The 19838-nt window shown below is 46.7% G+C and overlaps 1 long non-coding RNA gene across 1 annotated transcript; it reads left to right on the top strand.

Moving 5' to 3' along the window:
• The first annotated feature begins 10193 nt into the window (after positions 1 to 10193).
• LOC139075633 (uncharacterized) lies at positions 10194 to 12861 on the top strand. Its single transcript, XR_011526240.1, has 3 exons — positions 10194 to 10635; positions 11636 to 11835; positions 12535 to 12861. It is a non-coding gene; the product is annotated as an uncharacterized lncRNA (long non-coding RNA).
• Positions 12862 to 19838: the final 6977 nt, after the last annotated feature.

Below are 19838 nucleotides of genomic sequence, written 5' to 3'. Positions count from 1 at the left end.
GAAGACTGGCACAGATGTTAGCTCAGGGACAATCTTCCTCAAGCAAAAAGAGGAAGATTGGCAACAAATTTCAGCTCAGGGTCAATCTTCCTCACCAAAAAAAAAAAGCAAATGTCCTTTGACCAAGCAATTCCATGTCTATGAATTTATAGATACATGCACAAAATGATTTACATACAAGGATAGATATTTGCTGCATCATTGTTTGAAGTAACAAAATACTGGAAACACCAAATATCCACCAGTCGAGTCATTAAATAAACTATGAAACACAATGTCCTTTACCTAAAATTGTCCAAGATCTAGGGTTAAGTAGAACGAGCAAAGTGCAGGCCAGTGTATGCAATATGTTAATATTCACTTTTCTTTTCTTTTTTTTTAATTTAATTTTTTTTTTCTGCTTTATCTTCCCAAACCCCCCCTGTACACAGTTGTATATCTTAATTGCAGGTCCTTCTAGTTGTGGGATGTGGGACGCCGCCTCAACATGGCCTGACGAGCAGTGCCATGTCCGCACCCAGGATCCGAACCCTGGGCCGCCACAGCAGAGCGTGCGAACTTAACCACTCGGCCACGGAGCCGGCCCCTAATATTCGCTTTTCAAAAGTATTGGGGAGGGGCCCGGCCTGGTGGCATAGCGGTTAAGTTTGTGTGCTCCACTTCAGTGGCATGGGGTTCGCCAGTTTGGATCCCGGGCGCAGGTCTACACACCACTTATCAAGCCATTTTGTGTTAGGAATCCCACATATAAAGTAGAGGAAGATGGGCACAGATGTTAGCTCAGGGCTAATCTTCCTCAGTAAAAAGAGGAGGATTGACAGTAGGTGTTAGCTCAGGGCCAATCTTCCTCAAAAGAAAAAAAGAAGTATTGGGGAGATATATTCACATATATGTTTGCAAAGGTATGGAATATCTCTGAAAGAATGCACAAGAAACTGGTGATAGCAGTCCTTCTGGAAAGGGAACTGAGTCACTGGCAATCAGGGATGACAGGGAGACTTACTTTTCACTGAATATATGTTTATATCTTTTGAAGATTCTACTCTAGGCATGTATTACTTTAAAACATTAAAATAAAACCTGATTTTCTAGTGCTTATTTGATAAAGTCCAAATCCCTAGTATGAAAGGAAAGATTCTCTGAGTTCTGGCTCCAACATGTTTTCCTGCTGGCTCTCTCACTCTCCTGGGCCATTCTCTGAACGTTGCTTGTACTCCCCCCATCTCCGTGCTTTCGTTAGGTCTCTCCCTCTCCTGGAAAGTCCCGTCCCTGCTCGGCAGGAACCAACCTCATCTGTTATCTCTTTCGTTTTCTTTATGACTTTATATTACGGCCCTTTATCCCAGTTTGCTGCATATTACATCTGAGTGTCTTTCTTTCCCACGAGATAGTATGATGTCTCATGCATAGAAAGCATTCAAAATATGCCAGTGTCTTGAACCAAATTTATAATTCTACATGTGTCAGCCACAGCTTCTGAGAATGGCTGGGAAGGGGGCAGGGGATGGACTCACCCTTCCTCCCAGGGAAGGAGAGGGATCCAGCATCTGCCCCATCAGGCTGGGGCTGCACGAGGTCAGTATCACTTCTCAGCCTGGGACTTTCTGCAAGAATGGACCTCCTTCTTTTGGTTCACTCTCAAAGCCACCCTTACTCACCATCTCTTCACTACCGAAGACCCACCAAGTCAATGGTGCTGCTATGCTCAGAAGTAAGCACTGGCTCTACAGAATCACGCTGAGGGGAGAGAGAGAGACGTCCATTGCCCTGGACCACAGTCTGGGGTTTAAACTCAGTTGTCACAATTATTTGAAGCCTATTAAGTTTATTTATGTTCCAAAGCAGGTCCACTAGAGAAGGACCATCATAGTCGTAAATATCAGGGCTGCTGTTCTCCAGACACAGCTGGGCGTCCTGGCCCCTCCCCTTCTCAGCTCTGCAGGCCCTGCTCGTAGGCATGAGCCCTGCGCTCAGAGTCGGTGCAGTACCCACACCCTGTCTGACCAATTCCGCCAGCTCAGCCAGCACAGCACATGCTGCTTCTACACATTTGGTTTAGTGGAAATGTTTTTAAGCAAGATTCAAATATCTGTGGGAGGGGTGGTGTCTTCTAGTCCTGCTCAAGCCAAGTGCACATAGTTCAGGTGCTCAAGTGTCCAGGATTTCCTCTCAAAGGACCACTGGGACCTAAGAATGGGCATCAAACCCTGGGCACATCTGGAGGCCTTTCTAAGCAACCTAGAAGTCTTTAAGGGAACAAAGGGCTGCTGGAGATGTCCTCTGAGTTCTTGACTATGTGAGGGTTCCTTCATTTCAGCCATCAGTATGAGTTGGAGACCATTTAGTCCTAAGAGCCAGTGTTTTCCAAAGCATATCCCACTGTACACTGGTCTCGTAAGATTCTCCATGAAAAAGTAAAGGAGATGCTGTAGTCAAAAAAGAGTTTAAGAAACACTGAATACTATATCCTCCTCTGGGAAGCTTCACAATGCATATTTGCATATTAAAGGCCCTGAGAAGTCCTGCAGTAAAGAAATGTGTTTAACCCAATGTGCTCTAAACATGTTGGACAAAAGAATCCTCTTTTGGTGACACCTCTGAGCATCCATTGGTAGGTGTATTACCTGGAGTACATTTTTGGAAAACCTGCCTTTGGTGGTGTGGGTATCTCCCCACCCCTCCAGTGAGGGCTTCATGAGGCTTATCATAGTCTAGGAGGAGGAACACTCCTCTAACTTTCCCCCCTCTGCTTTCTTGTTCTCAAGTCCAGCCAACACACCTGCCCAGGTGCAGGTGTTCACCCTTTCTGCCAGCTCTTCCCTTCTCTGTCCCAGCCCAGGAGGCTGGAGGAGGGAAGGGGGAGTGTCAGTTTCCACATTAACCAACTGACCCTTCCCCATCATCTACAGTTTGGCCCTTCGTCTGCAGCCACTAGCTGATTTAATTTTTACTGTCCCTTGTTTTTAAAGAGTGAGGTCGAAAAATTGCCATTTGTTCTTCTTCTCAAACTTTTCTCCCAGTCTCCCTCTTCCGAGAAGCCTCACCTGACCAACCAGAGCACGCTGTCGGTTTAGGGCAGAGGTTGTCAAAGGGCGGTCCCTGGATCAGCACCAGCAGCAGCAGCATCACCTGGGAACTTGCTAGAATTGCAAATTCTCAAACCCCAACTGAACTGGACACTCTGGGGGTGAGGTCCAGCAATCTGTATTTTAACAAGCCCTCCAAGTGATTCGGATGCAAGCCCTTGGTCTAGGGTTTTGGCAATCTCGTTCTCTGAACAGATTCTATTCTACCTCATTCATTTTCTGGACATGTTTTTAATTATATGACACCCAATCCCAAAAAGGAAAGGATATGGACAGCCAACGCTAAAATACTCACCTACTGGCACAATTGAAACCCGTGTACAGGTCAGTACTCTTCCCTCCAGTAGCCACACTCACCTCCTCCAGGTCTCCTTGGCCGTTTCCCAGATGTCAGTCTCCTCCCTACTCCCTTTCCCCAACTCTTTTTCTCCTTGGCACTTATTACCATTTAATGTACCATATAAGTTATAAGTTTTACATTTGTTTTCTTGCTCCCCTCTAGAATATAAGCTCCATGGGGGCAGGGCTTTTCATCTATTTTGTTTCCTGCCTTATCCCTGGCATCAGAATAGCTCTTTCCTCAATACGTTTTTGTTCAAAGAACCTTATCATAAGGAGGCAGGTGAGGCCGCTGCAGTGATAAAGCAGCATTTCACCCAGAGGTCCTGGCAGTCACAGAGTTACAAAGATCTCTTTATCTAATAAGAGGAAATCGGACACTCCTGGAAAGGACGAATCAGCCGAGACCCTCCTTTTTGCCCTGAGGGTCTTTGGGTGAGTAACAGAGCTATTCCTGATAACTTGTCTCTGGAGGCTCTGCCAAGATGGCTGATGTCCCAGCTACCCGCCAGAGACCAGCTTCCACCCCAGCCGATGCCATCCTTCTCTCTGAGGAAGGGTCTCCTTTCTCTTTCCAGTCAGAAATGGGCAGACTTCTGCCCACAGATGTCTGCGTCGAACTCATCTCCTGGCAGGAGAAGCAAAAGGGCACAAATTACAGGAAAATGTCTGCTTGTTTAATCAGCTTTGTAGGTTAAATGTGGTGGGGCCAGAGGGGAGGAGTGGGGCGAGCATGCGACCATGTCGAGTTCTTTTCATCAGGCTGCAAGGGTAGCCCCCACCTCGGAAGAATGTATCCAGCTCTGATAAATTTATAAAGTATTTGACCTTTAATCAATCCTAATATTTTCAATCCACAGAGCCTTCTTAAACGCCTCCAGCCCTGCCCCTGGACCCCTATTCATCACAATTACTGCTCCAACTGTCGGAGGCAGTGCATGAAATGGTGTATGCTGACGTCCAATATTTTATCACTAATAAAGAGAAACATCCCAAGTATTTGCACAGTTCTGATACTTTCCAGCCCCGAGCCCAGGAAAAGGCGGGGGTGGGGGGGGGGGGGCGGGGGCATGGTGATTTATGCTTGCTGCCCGGCATTGTTAATTGGCTTTCTGGGTCGGAGCCTCTGGGACCACTGCTTTTCTCTGCTTCACAGCCACGGACAAGGGTGTGCAGAGAGCAGGAAGACACAGCAGGCAGCCTGGGAGGGGCCTGCAGAGCACACAGTAGGCCCTTCCTCGGCATCTGGTAAGTGGTGTGAAACACTATAAAGAGCAATTTTTAAAAATCACGATTTGGCAAGTGCTTGCCTACACTGGTGGCTTTGTAAACAGATCCAATGTTTATGAGGACTCTTGTTCCAGTTGTTGCCACGCTGTGATCTGCCTCCAGTTCTGTGTCTTGCCTCTCCCCATCCCCAGGCAGTGTCTGCTGCCCAGCCCCATCCCTTCTCACTTCAGAGGCCCTCCCTCCCGGACTCCCAGCTCCAAGCAGAGGGAAGCTCAGTTTCCAGCCACTGCATTCAGACGGTCCACAGGCTGCGCGTTGACATGGCACCCAAACATCTGGATGAGATGTAAATAAAACAAGCAGATGTTTCTCCTTCACTCCAGCAGGTGCCTTGGCAGAGCCCTCAGCCTCGGGCTGGAAGGGAAGGGCCCTCTGGAGTCCAGGACCCAGAGGGGGTTTGAGAGGGCTGCACACCATTGCCCTTATCAAGGAGCTGGTCACTTGAGCCTCACCCAGAGGAAAGAGCAAAGAAAGCCAGACACCCCTAGAGAAAAGGTGCTGGCAACGGACAATAGCGTCTGTGTGGACGGGGATGGAAGGTTTGGGAACTGGGCGTAGGAGAAGGGATAGGAAGAGAGAGGTCCTAATGTGAATCCAAATCTGTGGGGAAAAGAGTTGACGCCAAATCCCTCTTTAATCTCACTGTGACAAAGGGCTTTCCGAGCCTCCATATTCCACACCACTGGAAGGCTCCAGGAAAAGAGACTCCTGAAGAGGGAAATGGCCTCCTCCGTACCCCTGGGGCCAATACGCAAGAAGAGTTCGGGTCCAGGGACAGAGGATGTCCTGGAGCTTGGATGACCTGGGGCCTAGAAAATGGCACAAAAGTCCCCCTTCTCGTCCCATCTTCTGTCTAACGGGAGACCAAGGGGCAGTCACATTAGACTAATAAAGAGGGGTGGAAATTCTTGTGAAAGGGATAATTGAGGAAGGACAGGGTCAGAGGGCCAGCAAAAGGAGATTAGTTGGTTACCACTTGCCTTCCCTTCACTCCTTCCATCCTCTCTACCCTGACTCTGTGTGTCACACTAACACATTCCCCCAGGCCTGTGAGTAATACTGAACACACTCCCCCTCTCCTCTCCCCACTCCTCTAGCCTCGGGTGTGACACTGAACATACTCCTTCGTCCTCTCCCCAACTCCCTTGGTTCCCGTGTGTAACACTAAACACACTCCTCCCGTCCTCTCTCCCACTCCCTAGTCCCTGTGTGTAACACTGAACATGCTCCCCAATCCTGTCCCCTACTTCCCAGCCCCTGGGTGTAGCACTAAACACACTGGCTCAGTCTCCCTCACTCCTCTAGCCCTGGGTGTAACACTGACACCCTCTCCTGGTCCTCTCCCCTTCCCCAGTCTTGGGTGTGACACTAACACACTCCCCCCGTCCTGTCCCCTACTGTCCCATCCCTTGGGTAAAGCACTGCCAGGACACTCCCTTGGTACCCCCACAGCTCTTGTGTGTCAAACCAAACCCACTCCTCAGGGCTGCCTTCCTTGGGAGCAGCTTTTTTACCCCACTGACTCCAGAGAGACTTCCAGGACCCTACAACCATCTTTTGCCCCTCAGCCTAGCACAAACAAGTAAGCATTGCTGTGTGTGTGAGTGTGTGTGTGTGTGTGTGTCGGAGATGGCAGCCATCGGAAAGAGTTGCTGCTCCCGGCTCCCCCATCCTTCCACTGATTGGGTTTTGTGCTCAAGGCAAATATTTTCCTGTGACCTCAGTGTTCCCATCTGTGAAACTGAGCTACAGTTTGACATCAAGCTATCCAGTAACCATGGGAAAGGGTCTGATTCCCACAGGGAGTTGAGATTCAACAACTGGACTGTGGTGAGGACCAGGGGGAGGCACACGTCAGGGAACAAGATTATACTTTGATAGAAAGGTAACTTTTTAGTTTTGCTTTTCTTGCTTTTTTTGTGACACAGGAAGAGCCAAGCAGTGCCCCAAGGCTCTGGGTTTTCCAAGCAAAGACTTTCTTCCCTGATAACCACAGCAACCCCTGAAAGAAGTGGAGGGCTGCCTTTCACATTTTGGGGGGAGGGAGTAGGAATCAGACACAAAGAAGCTGAAGTATGGGTGATCCGATCCCCCTTCCCCCAAGTAGCCTTGCTTTTTAGCATCACCGGCTAGAAGTTTATAGGAATTCTGGATCCATGGTTTCCTAAGGTCGCTTTTACAGATCTTGTTAATTTATTACCCGTGGTTACACTTTTAATGGAAATCATGAAGAAATGGCAAAGGAAACATGAGCTAATTTTTTTCCAGTGACACATTTCACTGCTATTTAAATAGCCGTTTTGCCAAACCAAACACAGCGCTTACAGCCAGCGGTGACACATGAAGGAGATCACTGTGGCCGATCCTGCCTGCGGCATCCAGAACAGGCGAGACTTTCTCTCAGCTTCCCCAAGGGCCGGACGCCAAGGCGGGTGGACTGGGGGGAGCTGGAGCCTGGGGCACAGCTGAAGCCCCAGAGCCCGAGCAAGGGCAGCCCCCACCCTCTCCCAGGCAGGGCTACTTCTCTCCGGCCCAGCCCAGAGCCTATTCCTCACCCCGCTGAGGGGTCTTGGGGTAACTGTTTTCCCTACCAGCCTGGGAGGCCCCTCAGAACGGGCCACAACCAGGCCACTAGCAAGGGTTTCTTGCTCTCACTGCTGGATGGTATGCTTCAACTGGGAACATTATCGGGTCGTATAAAACCAAAGACAGACTTTGGAGAGAGCGTGGCCAGCTTTGTTCCAGTTCTGTGGTGGCAGTGGCCATTACCGCGACCATGCTTGCACAGGGCACCTTTGTTGGGCAAACCCAGAGCCTCTGACTTCTCCTCAGAAACATCGGCCTCTGACACTCTCTGGCTTCCCAGCTCTGAGGCTGTGATGTCACCAAGCATTTATTAACTTTTCAAGAAGCCAGTCGAGAGCTGTGGCATTTGGCAAGAGAGAAGCCAGGGCCTAGGATGTTGGGGAAGGGAGAACAGGCCCACAGAGGCTCTGGCAATAGACGGTGCGGGGAGGCAGCAGAAGGGGAAATCCTTTTTCATAGCGGCCATGTCAGAACCTCCTCAGGATTTAAAATTGCAGTGGGGTTGAAGGAAGTGAAGCACTTAGGGGCTGACATCTGGCCCTTGGAGACTTTGGATCAGTTGTCAACCTCAGGGGCCCCATGAGAGCCCCGTGGCACCGACATTCTCACGGTGAGCAACTCTGATGGACAGCAGGGGGGTGACCCAAGAAGGAGGCATGAAACGGCAAGAGAACATCCTGGAGGGAGGAGCCCTAGCCAGCGGAAACTAGGGTTTCCGCCCCACCCAAGCCCTGCTGGATCTTGAACAAGTCTGACTACCCTTCCATTCCCCTCAGTGGGATGCTCCGGCCCCCAGAGCCCCCTGCAAGTGTCAAGGTGGGCAGAGCAGAGGGTCTCTGACAGAATTTGGGCAGCAGGCCTGCTGGCATACTGGGAGAAACCGCTCTACCTCCTCTGCTTTCCAGGGAGAAAACACTTTAGTGAGGCTCCAGAGAGAAGTTAACTGTCGTCTTCCCTTTGCCAAAAAGTATATTAAATTCACTGACCACATTTTTCCAAACCCAAGTGCGGAGGACATTAGATGCAACGCACACTGGCTGGGCTCTGGTGCGCTGGGCACCCCACACATTTCATTTTGCGTTATTAATATTTAAACCAAAGCAGCTGTTCTCTGCACACACAGAGCCCAGAGCATGCCCAAGGCTCCTATGGAGACTTCTCCCTTGGGCCAGATGCACCAGTCAGGAAGCCCCTTGTTGACTCTCAGGCTTTGGGCCTCCTGGGGTGAATTTCCCCAAGCAGCCATTCATTGATCAGTGATGACATTTCTGGGCAAGGGGGCGTGGAGGTTTGCTGGCGAGAGCAGATTCTGTTGATCTGACTTAACTGAGCTTCAGTAGGGCCCACCCTGAGCAGATATTTGAGAGGGGTGAAAGTATTTCTTTGACACCCCAACATCCCCTTCTGAGCCCTCTGCCCCAGGGCTAGGTACCCTGGGCTTTCCCATGTTCTCCCCAACTCTTTCCTCCTTCAAAACGAGAACAAGTCTCACATCAAGCTTTTGCACCTTGGAGCCTGGGGTTCCCCCTGCCGCCCCAGGCATTTGCATACTAAAGCCTCATCTCTCAGCCTGGGTGGGAAGACTCTTGCCTGAGTCCGTGGAACAGCTTGGCCAGCACTACACCACGAGCTGAGTCACAAAGCCCCTTCCCAGACTGCCTCAACTCTCTTGCCCTCAGGACCCCGCAATCCAGCCATCTGGGGCTGCTCTCTTTCCCGGACACACTAAACATTGTCCTTCCACAGACCATCTGCTGCTTCTACTGGCCTTTGCAATCCCAGGACATAAGTCACCTCCTCTCTGTACCATCTCCCACCCACCCCGGGATGAACTATTTACCTTCTCCTCTCCCCGTCCCTAACCCTTTATGTCCCCCTCTATTTTGGCATATATCTCATTATATTGTAAACCTCTATTTCTATACTTATAAAAACTAAAATTTATTGAGCACTTTCTATATACATAATGCTTTTAAGTAGAATTATATATCATATAATTCTCACAATGATCCTATGAGATGCGTTCTATAATTATCCCCACTTCACAGATGACAAAACTGAGGCTTAGAGATGGTGAGTAGCTTGCCCAAGCCTACATAACCAGGAAGTATGTATTTGCCCCCAGACACTATGAGCTCCTCAAAGAAGGGGCCATGTCTTGTGCGTCCAGGGCCTACCTAACACACTGTCTCATTATAGGTGCTCAATACATGCTGTTGAAATGAAAACAAAATTAGATAAAGCAAGCAGAAGGATTTTCCCAGGTTAGGATCTGCTGAGATATCCTAGTGTCACCATTTTCTTTAGGTGACGCCCAGGTCTAGCTCCTAGAGAAAGAGGAGTAAAAACTTGGCAGTAAGCCAGACTTGGATTCAAATTCCAGTTCCACTGAAATTTAAACTAGTGGCGTCTCTGTTTCCCATTTGCAAATTGATGAAAATAATAATACCAACCTAATTTAATCCTTACAGCAACCAATTCAATCCTGCCCGACCTGGATTAGAGAGGGAAGGAGGTTATGTGCATGGAAACACTATAAGGATTAAATGAAGTAATATATGGAAAGCATCTAACCCAGCTCTTGCCACCTTATAGATACATATGTTGATGTCATGTACACACACATTGAAGTGCTGTGACAGCAATGATGATGACAATGTGTTATACTTTTATAGGGCTCCATAAGGCACTGCCACATGGATCTCTTCATTTAAGCCTCACAACTTTTGTAAGCCAAGTATTGCTCTTATGATCTTGTTGCAGATATCTAGTGCTATGTAACAAACCACCCCAAAACTTAGTGACTTAAAACAACAACATTTCTTGGGTCACAAATCTGCCATTTGGGCAGGCTCCGTGGGGAAGCCCTTCCTCTCTGCCCCGTTCGTCATCACTAGGGCAGCCGGAAGACTATGGGTCAGAATATCTGAAGGCTCTCACTCTCACGTCTGGCCATTGATGCTAGCTTTTGACTGAGACCTCAGGTGGCACTCTCGATCAGAACCTGCACATGCCCTCTCCATGTGGCCTAGGCTTCCTCACAGCACTGTGGCTGAGTTCCAACATGAGAAAGAGAGAGAGAGATTGAGAACCAACCAGCAGAAGCCAGATGCCTTTTATGACCTAGCCCAGGAAGTTACACTGCGTCATCTGTGACATATTCTATTTGTTGAAGCAGCCACAGGGACCTGCCCAAGTTCAATTGGAGGGGACGTAGACTCCGCCTTGTAATGGAAAGTTGTAATGTTCTGGAAGAGCATGTGGCACTGGAAATACTGCTGTGGCCTTTTTTGGAAAATATACAGAGCCCCAATTTACAGAAGAGAACATTGAGGTGAGCAGGCTACGTGACCTGTGCAAGAGCACAGCACCCATCCAGGGCAGAACCAGAACTTGGAACCAGGTTTTCTGAGTCCAAACTCTGGGCTTTTTCTACTGAACAATGTGCCTTCCAGACCCATCTACTGGGGCTTCAGAAAGGCCCAACCCCTCCCCACAGAACAAGGCTTTCAGAGCCAGCCTGCCCCTTCACACACACACACACACACACACGCACACACACACACACAGGCACACATGCACACAGGCACACACGCACACGGAGCCACAGGCGAACTTCCTTCCAGCAGTCCCTTTCCCGCTGGACCTGGTGAAGGAAGAGCTCCTAAGTGGGTCAGAGCCTTCTTGCTGCTTCACTGCCAGCCAGGATCCAGAGCTGGGAGTCCTGATGTTCAGGGCTGAGGGTGGGAGGGAATGACAGGGGCAGCGTCTAGGATGTGTAATTCCAGACGACAACAGGAGTTAAAAAGACTGTGGGTAATTTGGGGAATTTTTGGAAAATGTGAGTGTGATGTCAGCCTCAGTGAAAGAGAAAGGAAAGCTGGCAGGGGACTGGGGGGGTGTAGGCCTGGGGGGCTGGCAGGGGAAGGCAAGGAAAGTTGAGTTATAATGGGAGGAAGTTTATTAGTCTAGAAAAGTTTAACTTGAAGCTCCCAGCCGACCCTTATGCCTCTGCCCGGTATGAGCAAATGACACGGATGTGATTACAACTCATTCTGTTGAGTGCTGGTTGAAGCCAGGGGAAGAGGTGGGAATGCACTGATACCTTCACAGATTATTGAGCCTCTGAGCACAATGTCAGCCCTTCACCAGCCTAGAACCAGAGACATCAAGAATCCACAAGGAACCCTGAGCAATCCCTGCCAGGGGTCAGGATCAGGTGGGATGAGGCTGCAGAGGTCAGCACTGGGGTAGGCCAACCCTCAAGAGTCTCTGGGGAATTTGGCTGGTGCCTCCAGGAATGCTCTGATTGATTGTGAAGCCTCCATCCACAGGTGCTCTCCCCACACCCTGCCCAGAGGTTATCTCAGGCCTGAAGCTCGCATTGACATCCCACACTTCGTGCACTGAGCCAGGCAGCATCCAGCACACATGAGGGCAGCCTGGTTATGACAGCAACACGTCATATGCCCACAGCCAGACACAGCTGGAATCACAGCCTCCCGTCCACCGCTACACAGCTGGGCGACCTTGGGTAAGTCACGGAACCTCATGAAGACTCAATGAAATGAGAGCGATCATATCTACTCTAAAGAGCTATTGTGAGCCTGAAGTAAGATGGCACAGGTTCAAGGTCTGGCACTTAGGATTCAATATGTGGTCATTGCCATTCCTATCCCTTTTTGTCTTCCATTCTTTTACACAAACCCAAAACCACGATTCATCCTGAACCTCATCCGTCCAGACTAGGAGAGCCAAAGAGAGACAAAGCTGATCTAGTGTTGGGGTGGGGGGTTGTGGGCAGAGGATGCTCTTAATCTTAAACCTAGTAGCCACTGTCTGTCTTTAGGAGTCAGTGGTACAGGAGTCTCTGTGGGACACTGGGAAAGCCCTAGAGCTGAGGCGCCATCCCCACTGCGAGGAGGGCAGAGGGGAGCTGGGAGGGCACCTCTTGTCACCTTGCATGACTTGTACTGTAGGTCCAAGCAGTCCCCAAGCCTGTTCCTCAAACCTCCCACTCCATTAGGCCCCAGGAAGGTGCCAGCAAGAACAAACAGAAGCACAGTGCCAGGAGAGGGGCTGCTCCGACCTCATTTTGGAGACATGGTCCTGGGCTTCTCTGTACCTCTATTTTCTCACGCAGAAAATAGGAGGGTTGGACAGATGGTGTCTTATGGCTCCCTCCATTTTCCCCTCTCTCTCCTTGCGACCTCCTGCCACCCCTTCCCACCAGGCCTCACGCAGACAAACGTGCTCATCAAGAGGGAGGAGCTGGGCCAGGGCCCGTGAGGATTTCTCTAAAATCCTTTTCTGTGGCTCTGACTTCTGAGCCCCCAAGTTCCTCTTCTCCGAGCCAGAACCAGGATTTGCATCAGGGGACCACAGCGCCTGACTTTCCTGGAGGCTCTGATGCTCTTCTTATCCTTGTCCCTCATGGGTTTCTGTACCTGAGGGGTCCTCGGAAGGTCTTAAGCCACCTCCCAGAGTTCCTGGATTAAAAATGGATACTTTCTCCAGAACTTTAGGAATGAAAGTGAAAAATAAAGAGCTTGAAACCTTGTCTGTGACTTTATTTTGAGATTACTAACATCCCAAAACAACAATCCCCCTCCCCATTCTCCTCTTCTGCCAGCTCCAGCGTCCTCCAACTCAGGCCTGCCTGGGCCGGATTAGGGAAGGGAGGGGTTACGGTCCATGGAAGAGTCATACCCTGAACTTTATGGGGTTTGCAGCAGCCAGGTGCAGAGGTGGGTCCTGTCCTTTCTCCACAAGAGCCAGAAAAACTAAATGCAGGCTCCGTGGGGCAAGTAGGAAGGCAAGGGGATGGGAAGACAAATAGTAGAGAGAAGATAAAAGGGAGTTTTTTTTAGGGGAGCAGAGGGCAGCCTCCAGGTGACAGGAAGTAGAGGAAGTTATGGAGAGGTTGGTCCTGTTTAACCAATAAGTGACGAAGGATAGGAAATTTCCATGGGTTGACGGAAGGTTACTGACCAGGGAAGTAAGTTTCAGGCAGGTGTTGGTAGCTGGGTTGCATTTGAGAAGAGCCCATGGCCACCCTCCAAGGGCCACAGCTCACAGTCCCCAGAGGACTCATGACCATGATCTACCTGCTCCTGTCTCTCCCAACCTTAGACCCTCTGCTTCAGGGAGGAGCCTCCAGGCAGCTAGAGCCCAACATTCCCTGAGCTCTTCCAGCCCCCACATTTATCTTAGGGTTATTTTCACTCCCAAGAACAAAGAAGCTTTCTATTCAGCAAATGGCGAGAACCCACACCTCTGACAAGCCATAGATCACCCTCAGAGAGGGCAGGAGGGGCTGGTGGCCAGCACATGGGGCTGCTTCTCCCACCCACCGAGACCCTCAGAGGAATGTCTGGCTCATAGCTTGACGTCCCCAACAGAAGGCAAAAACTGTGCAGGACAAAGTGGTTCTGAGAGCCAGAGGCCAAGCCAGGATGGGAAGAAGGAGAAGAAGGGTGTTGACAGACTCTCGGGAAGGAGTCCTGAGCAATCCCTGCTTGGGCCCAAACTCTCCAGGCTCGGTCTCCTCACGTGAGATATATGATGACCATCCAAATCAGCTGGGGAGCTCTGAAAAAAGAAAGGCAACAAATGCCCACGGTACATAAAAGTCAACAGTACAGAAAAGCTATATAGAGGACTCAACACCCCCAGTGTCTGCCATTGTAGCTGAATTTCTTTTTTCCTTCAATAAGTATATTTGAATTCACCAGCATGAGGTATAGATACACACACACATAGACAGAAAATATATATATATATATATATGCATGAAAATAAACTACCCATTTTTACACATTTGGCAAGAAATTAAACACATTGTTCTATGATGTCCTTTTTACACTTAACCACGTAACTTGTAAGTCACTACATATTTGTACATACAGAACTGTCTCCATTCTACTGACTTCTTAATATTCCATTGTATGTCTATTGACAGATATTTAGGTAATTTTCCATCCTTTCCTATTACAGATAACGTTGCAGTAAATATTCCTGTAACATACTTCTTTGTGCACATTTCTGAGCACCAATAGGGTATATTCCTAGAAGTAGAACCGCCAGGCAGATCAAAGGGCAAGTGCATGTATTTTTGTTTCCATGGATATCGCTAAATTGCTCTTTACAGAGTTGTCTTTATTTACACAGTCACCAGCAATGTATGAGAGCGCCTCACATCTTACGCCAACACCATATGTTATACAACTTTTGACCCACATTCATTTGATAGATGAGAAAAGTAACATTTCATTGTGGTTGTAACTTGCATTTCACTCATTAAAAATAAGGCTGAGAAACATTTAATGCATTTAAAAGCTATCTGCACTTCTAGGGGCTTTAAAATATACAGATTCCTGAATGCCACACTCAAAAATCTGATTCAGTAAACCTCCAAATTAGTATTTTTTAATATTCAAGTGATTAGGGTAGATAAAGATTTCTTAAAGAGCATATAAAAAACCCTATCCATGAAAGAAAAGACTGATATGTTGCACTTCAATTAAAACTATAAATGTCTGTTTATTAAAAGAGAATGAGGGGCCGGCCCTGCGGTCGAGTGGTTGAGTTCCCGCACTCTGCTTCGGCAGCCTGGGGTTTCACTGGTTCGGATCCTGGGCGCAGACATGGCACCACTCATCAGGCCACACTGAGGCGGCGTCCCACATGCCACAACTAGAAGGATCCACAACTAAAATATACAACTATGTACTGGGGGCATTTGGGGAGAAAAAGCATTAAAAAAAAGAGAATGAAAAGTCAAGCAATAGACTAAGAGAAGATATTTGCAATATATATATTCTACAAAGAACACAGACCAGAATATATAAAGAACTCCTACAAATCAAAAAGAAAAAGAAAAAATCAACTACCTAATTTTTTTAGGCAAAAAAAGAGACACAAACAGACACTTCACAAATGAAGATAAATGAATGACCAATACACATATGAAAAGATGTTTACTCATAACCCATCAGGGAAAGGTCAATTACTACCACTACCATAGTACACTGGTAAATATTTAACAACCAACTTTCCAGGAATAAAAGCATTTCTTTGCTGTAATACTCCCCCCATGGCTGATTTCTAGCAATCAATGTGACATCAAGGATTGCAGAATTAGGAGGAGATGTTTACAATTGATTCCCACAAGCCACACAGGTTGGCTCCAGCACATCACTGAGACCACTATACACCCACCATGAAGGGTAAAATGAAAAAGACTGCTTACACCACGTGTGAGAATGTAGAGCAAGTAGAACTCTAACACATTGCTAGTGGGAGTGTAAATCGGTACAATCACATTGGAAAACTGGTAGTGTCTACTAAAGCTAAATGTATGCTGATCCCATGACCATGTACACTCCACAAAAATGCGTACCCCACAGAAAGGAGTGCATATGGCATGGCTAATTTTAGGTGTCACCTTGACTAGTCCATGGGGTGCCCAGACATTTGGTCAAATGTTATTCTGGATGGGTCTATGAGGGTGTTTCTGGATAAGATTAACATTTGCATCAGTAGAGTGAGTAAAGCAGGTTGCTCTCCCTAATGTGGGTGGGCCTCATCGCAGACCTGAATAGAACAAAAAGGCTGAGTGAGAGGGAACACCTCTTCCTGACTGCTTTGAACTGGGGCATCAGTTCTTTTGTGCCTTTGGACTCGAACTGAAACATCAGCTCTCTCTGGGTCTTGAGCCTGCAGCATTCAGACTGGAAGCTACACCATGAGCTCTCCTGATTCTCAGGCCTTCAGACTCGGAGTGGAACTCACCATTGTTTCCGTTCTCCTGGGTGTCCAGCTTGCAGTTTTATTTGTAATAGTCAAATGCCAACCAAAAATAGAATGGATAAATACACAGTGCTAGATTTATACCATGGAATACCATAAACAATGAAAAAGTACAAACTACAGATACGCACAGCAGCATGGATGAATCTCACAGACAAAATGCTGAAAGGAGCCAGCCCCAAAAGGCTATATATATATGAACTTTTAGAACAGGCAAAAACAATTTATTGTGAGATAAATCAGAATAGCAATGATCTTTAGGGAGGTTGATATTGACTTGATACAGGCATGAGGGAGCATTCTGCATACGGGAAATGTTCTATATTTTGACAAGGATGGTAGTCACAAGGGTATAAAAGTCCATCCATCCAGCCATACACTTAAGACTTATATCCTTTTCTTATAACCTTTACTGCTTATGTGATGTACCCCAATATAATTTCCTAAATAAAAATAGTTTTTTTTAACTACCAGATATTTCTGATGATCAGTCTAGTATAGAAAGCATTGGACTTGGAATCTAAAAGTTCTCTTAGAGGTAGCCTTCTGTGAATCTGAGAAGAAACAGACAGAGTGACACCAGGGCAAAACCGAGAAGAAGGAAGCAAAGTATAGAGGCAAGGACTGAACAATGGAAAGAAAGGGAGACCTACGGAAAACACATTTAACTCAACAAACATTTATTTAGCACCTGCTCTAGGCAAGGCACTATGCTAGGTAGACAGAAAATTAGAAATGAGCAAAGTGTAACCCCTACCCTCAAGGAGGCTGCCTTCTGGTGGAAGACATAATCCTACATGATAAGGCATAATGCAGTAAGTGCTCAAAAAAAAGAGATACCAACAGACAGAACAGACAGCTCTGCAAGTGGAAAATGGCATTCTGTTGGGTATACCCAATGATATCAACAAACTAGGACCAGAATATATGCTCCCTGAAGATTGGGACTCTGTCTGTCTTGTTCACAAGTGAATTTCCAGTGCCTAGGATGGTGCTGGGTGCATAGCAAATACACAATAATGTTTTTTGGATGAACTAAAAGGAGCAGTAAAAAGACAAAGGTGGCACCCCTCCCCCACGTTAAAATATGAGTGACTAAAGAAAATGAGAATTCAAAAAATGGTTTGGAGAGGAGAAGGAGATGATGGGTTACACTGAGACTGGAAGCCTAGCAGAACACCCAGCTGGAGCGATCAAGTAGACAGTTGTAGAAACAAGACTGGGCCTTAGACCAGATAGCCCAATGAGCAATTTTACATGCAAAGTCATCCTCCCAGAAGTGACTGCTGAAGCTACGTGACCAGATGCCATAGGCAAGAGAGAGAATGGAGAGAAGAGAGGTGAGGACAGAATTTGAGGATAAGCTAGGGAAGGCAGCAGGAAACAAGAGAGAGAAGAATCGGGAGAGTGGAGCGTCAGTAAAGTTAATGGAAGACAGAGCTTCAAGAGGAAGGTGTTCTCTGTTCAATTCTACTTGAGGAAAAATTGTGTCCCTGCTCCCAAAGTAATCCAGAGACAGAAAAGCTTAGTAGACAATACGGACTTGAAAGAGAAATGACAAGCCTTGGGTCTAAGAGCAGCTCTATTACCAATTAATAGTGAAGTTTTCAGCAAGTTACTTAAACTTCTATCTCCCAACCAGATGGTTCTTCTGTTTTCCAATTGGTTATAAAAGGGACATTAGTATAATCTATGTCCCAGGTTGCTGTAAAGATTAGGTAAAGGTATATGAAAATAAAGGAAATACATGAAAATGCCCAGCACAGGGACTGGAACATAGTTGGCACTCGATTCTTATTCACTCTCCTTCCCTCGCCTCCTGTGTGCCAGGCCCTGTGCTAGGATCTGATGTTTGGGGAAGATGATACCGAACGCAGACTATCTACGATGTAATGGAATGTAAAAGATCTAAGAGTGCTCCAGGACCACTCGTGAGGACTGGAGGGAGCTGTTGCACACTGGTCAAGCCACTGAATCTGATAAAGCTGTTTCAGAATGGTGCAATTAGTAAGGAGATGGTGACACCGCAAACAGCTGCTTTAATAGGATGATGGCAGGGTAGGGAGCAAAAGCAAAGGCATCAACTTTCTTTCTTTGGCAGCAAGAGGAGAGCGACAACTGCCACTGAAAGAGTACCCGCAAAGATAGAAATGTCCTCGGGTTGGGAGCAAACTGAACACGTATGTGGGCCAGGGGAGAAGGCAAGATGGAGGATATGAGAAAGAAAAAGGCTGATTGATGGAGCAAGACACTCAAAGTGAAGAGCTCAAACCCAGAGGTAATGGAGACATGGGCCTAAGATTGGTATAACTTGAGGATGGAGGCACTCTTTAAGAAAAAGACGGCCAATGTATGAATGCAAAATTAGGTATAAAAATGTATGTTTATTTAGAATAAGAAAATCATTCACAAGAAAATTTTTAAAAATGTTATCCTGATAAATTCCACAATCACAAAACCCAGAAAAAATAACATATTTATTAACTGCCTGGCACACCTCTGTAATACTTTTAGGAAAAAAAATTTCTTTTGTTGTGTACTTTTTTATTTATTCCTCTTATGTCAAAGGTTTTGTGGTATTATTTTCTATAGAAAGTATAGAAAAATAACTCAGTCTTTCCTCTAGCATGGTTGATCAAAATTTGGTTTCTATTATTGATGGTTTAGAAAATTTTTTCAGCTTCACAACTTGATATTGGTAATGTCATATACATTTTTAGGATTGTTGTCGTATTTGGGAAAACCGCTATCAAAGTCCTTTCAAATAAGAGCCGTAGTGTTTCAGGGTGTGTCAAGTTTTCTTGCACAGTGACTCATCCTAAATTTTCTTTGACTTGACAATATTCATTAACCAGTTTGTTGATGTTCTCATTGAAGAAGTTTATTATGAATTTGTATTAACTCATTGATGTCAGTACTTCACATCAAATGACCAAGAAATTTAAATATTGTTTATATGATTCAGTAACGAGTCAACTATCATAAACACACAAATTTACAGATAAGCATCCTAGCTATTTGTAGCATTGCTGCAAATTTATGCTCTACCAACACAGGAATTCTGATTAAATCATATTTCACATCAAAAAAGGAAAAATACATGGTGTGCATCTACACTTGAGTATATTTCTGGCAGGATAGAATTTCCGTCTTGACTTGGCATTGATGAGAACCAAATTCTCGCTTATGGTTTTACATTTCTGATGAATGAAAAAAATTTTCCTAAACTAGCTTATGGTTCAGTAGCAAGTGCCTAGTGGCCCCCGAAAAGATACATCCATGTCCTAACCTCCTGAACCCATGAATTTCATCTTATTTGGAAAAAAGAGTCTTTGCAGATATGATTAAATCAAGGATCTTTAGGTCATCCTGGATTATCCAGGTGAGCCCTAAATCCAATGACAAGTGTCCTTATACGAAACAGACAAGGAGAAGACATGGACACAGAGGAGAAGGCCATGTGAAGATAGAGGCAGAGGCTGGAGTGATGCTGCCACAAGCCAAGGAATGCTAGGGGCTGAAAAAGGCAAAGAAAGACTCTTCCCTAGAAACTTTGGAGGGAGTGCCATCCTGTCAACACCTTGATTTCAGACTTCTGGCCTCCAGAACCGTGAGAGAATTCATTTCTGTTGTTTTAAACCACCAGTTTGTGGTAATTTGTTACAGCAGCTCAAGGAAACTCACACAGGTTCCACACATTCCAAACTGTGTTTCTCCTCCTCTACC

This window comes from Equus przewalskii, chromosome 14 (assembly GCF_037783145.1).
Source record: "Equus przewalskii isolate Varuska chromosome 14, EquPr2, whole genome shotgun sequence".
NCBI lineage: Eukaryota > Metazoa > Chordata > Mammalia > Perissodactyla > Equidae > Equus > Equus przewalskii.
Note: the sequence above shows the minus strand (reverse complement) of the source record. Positions and strands in the feature narration are given on the sequence as shown.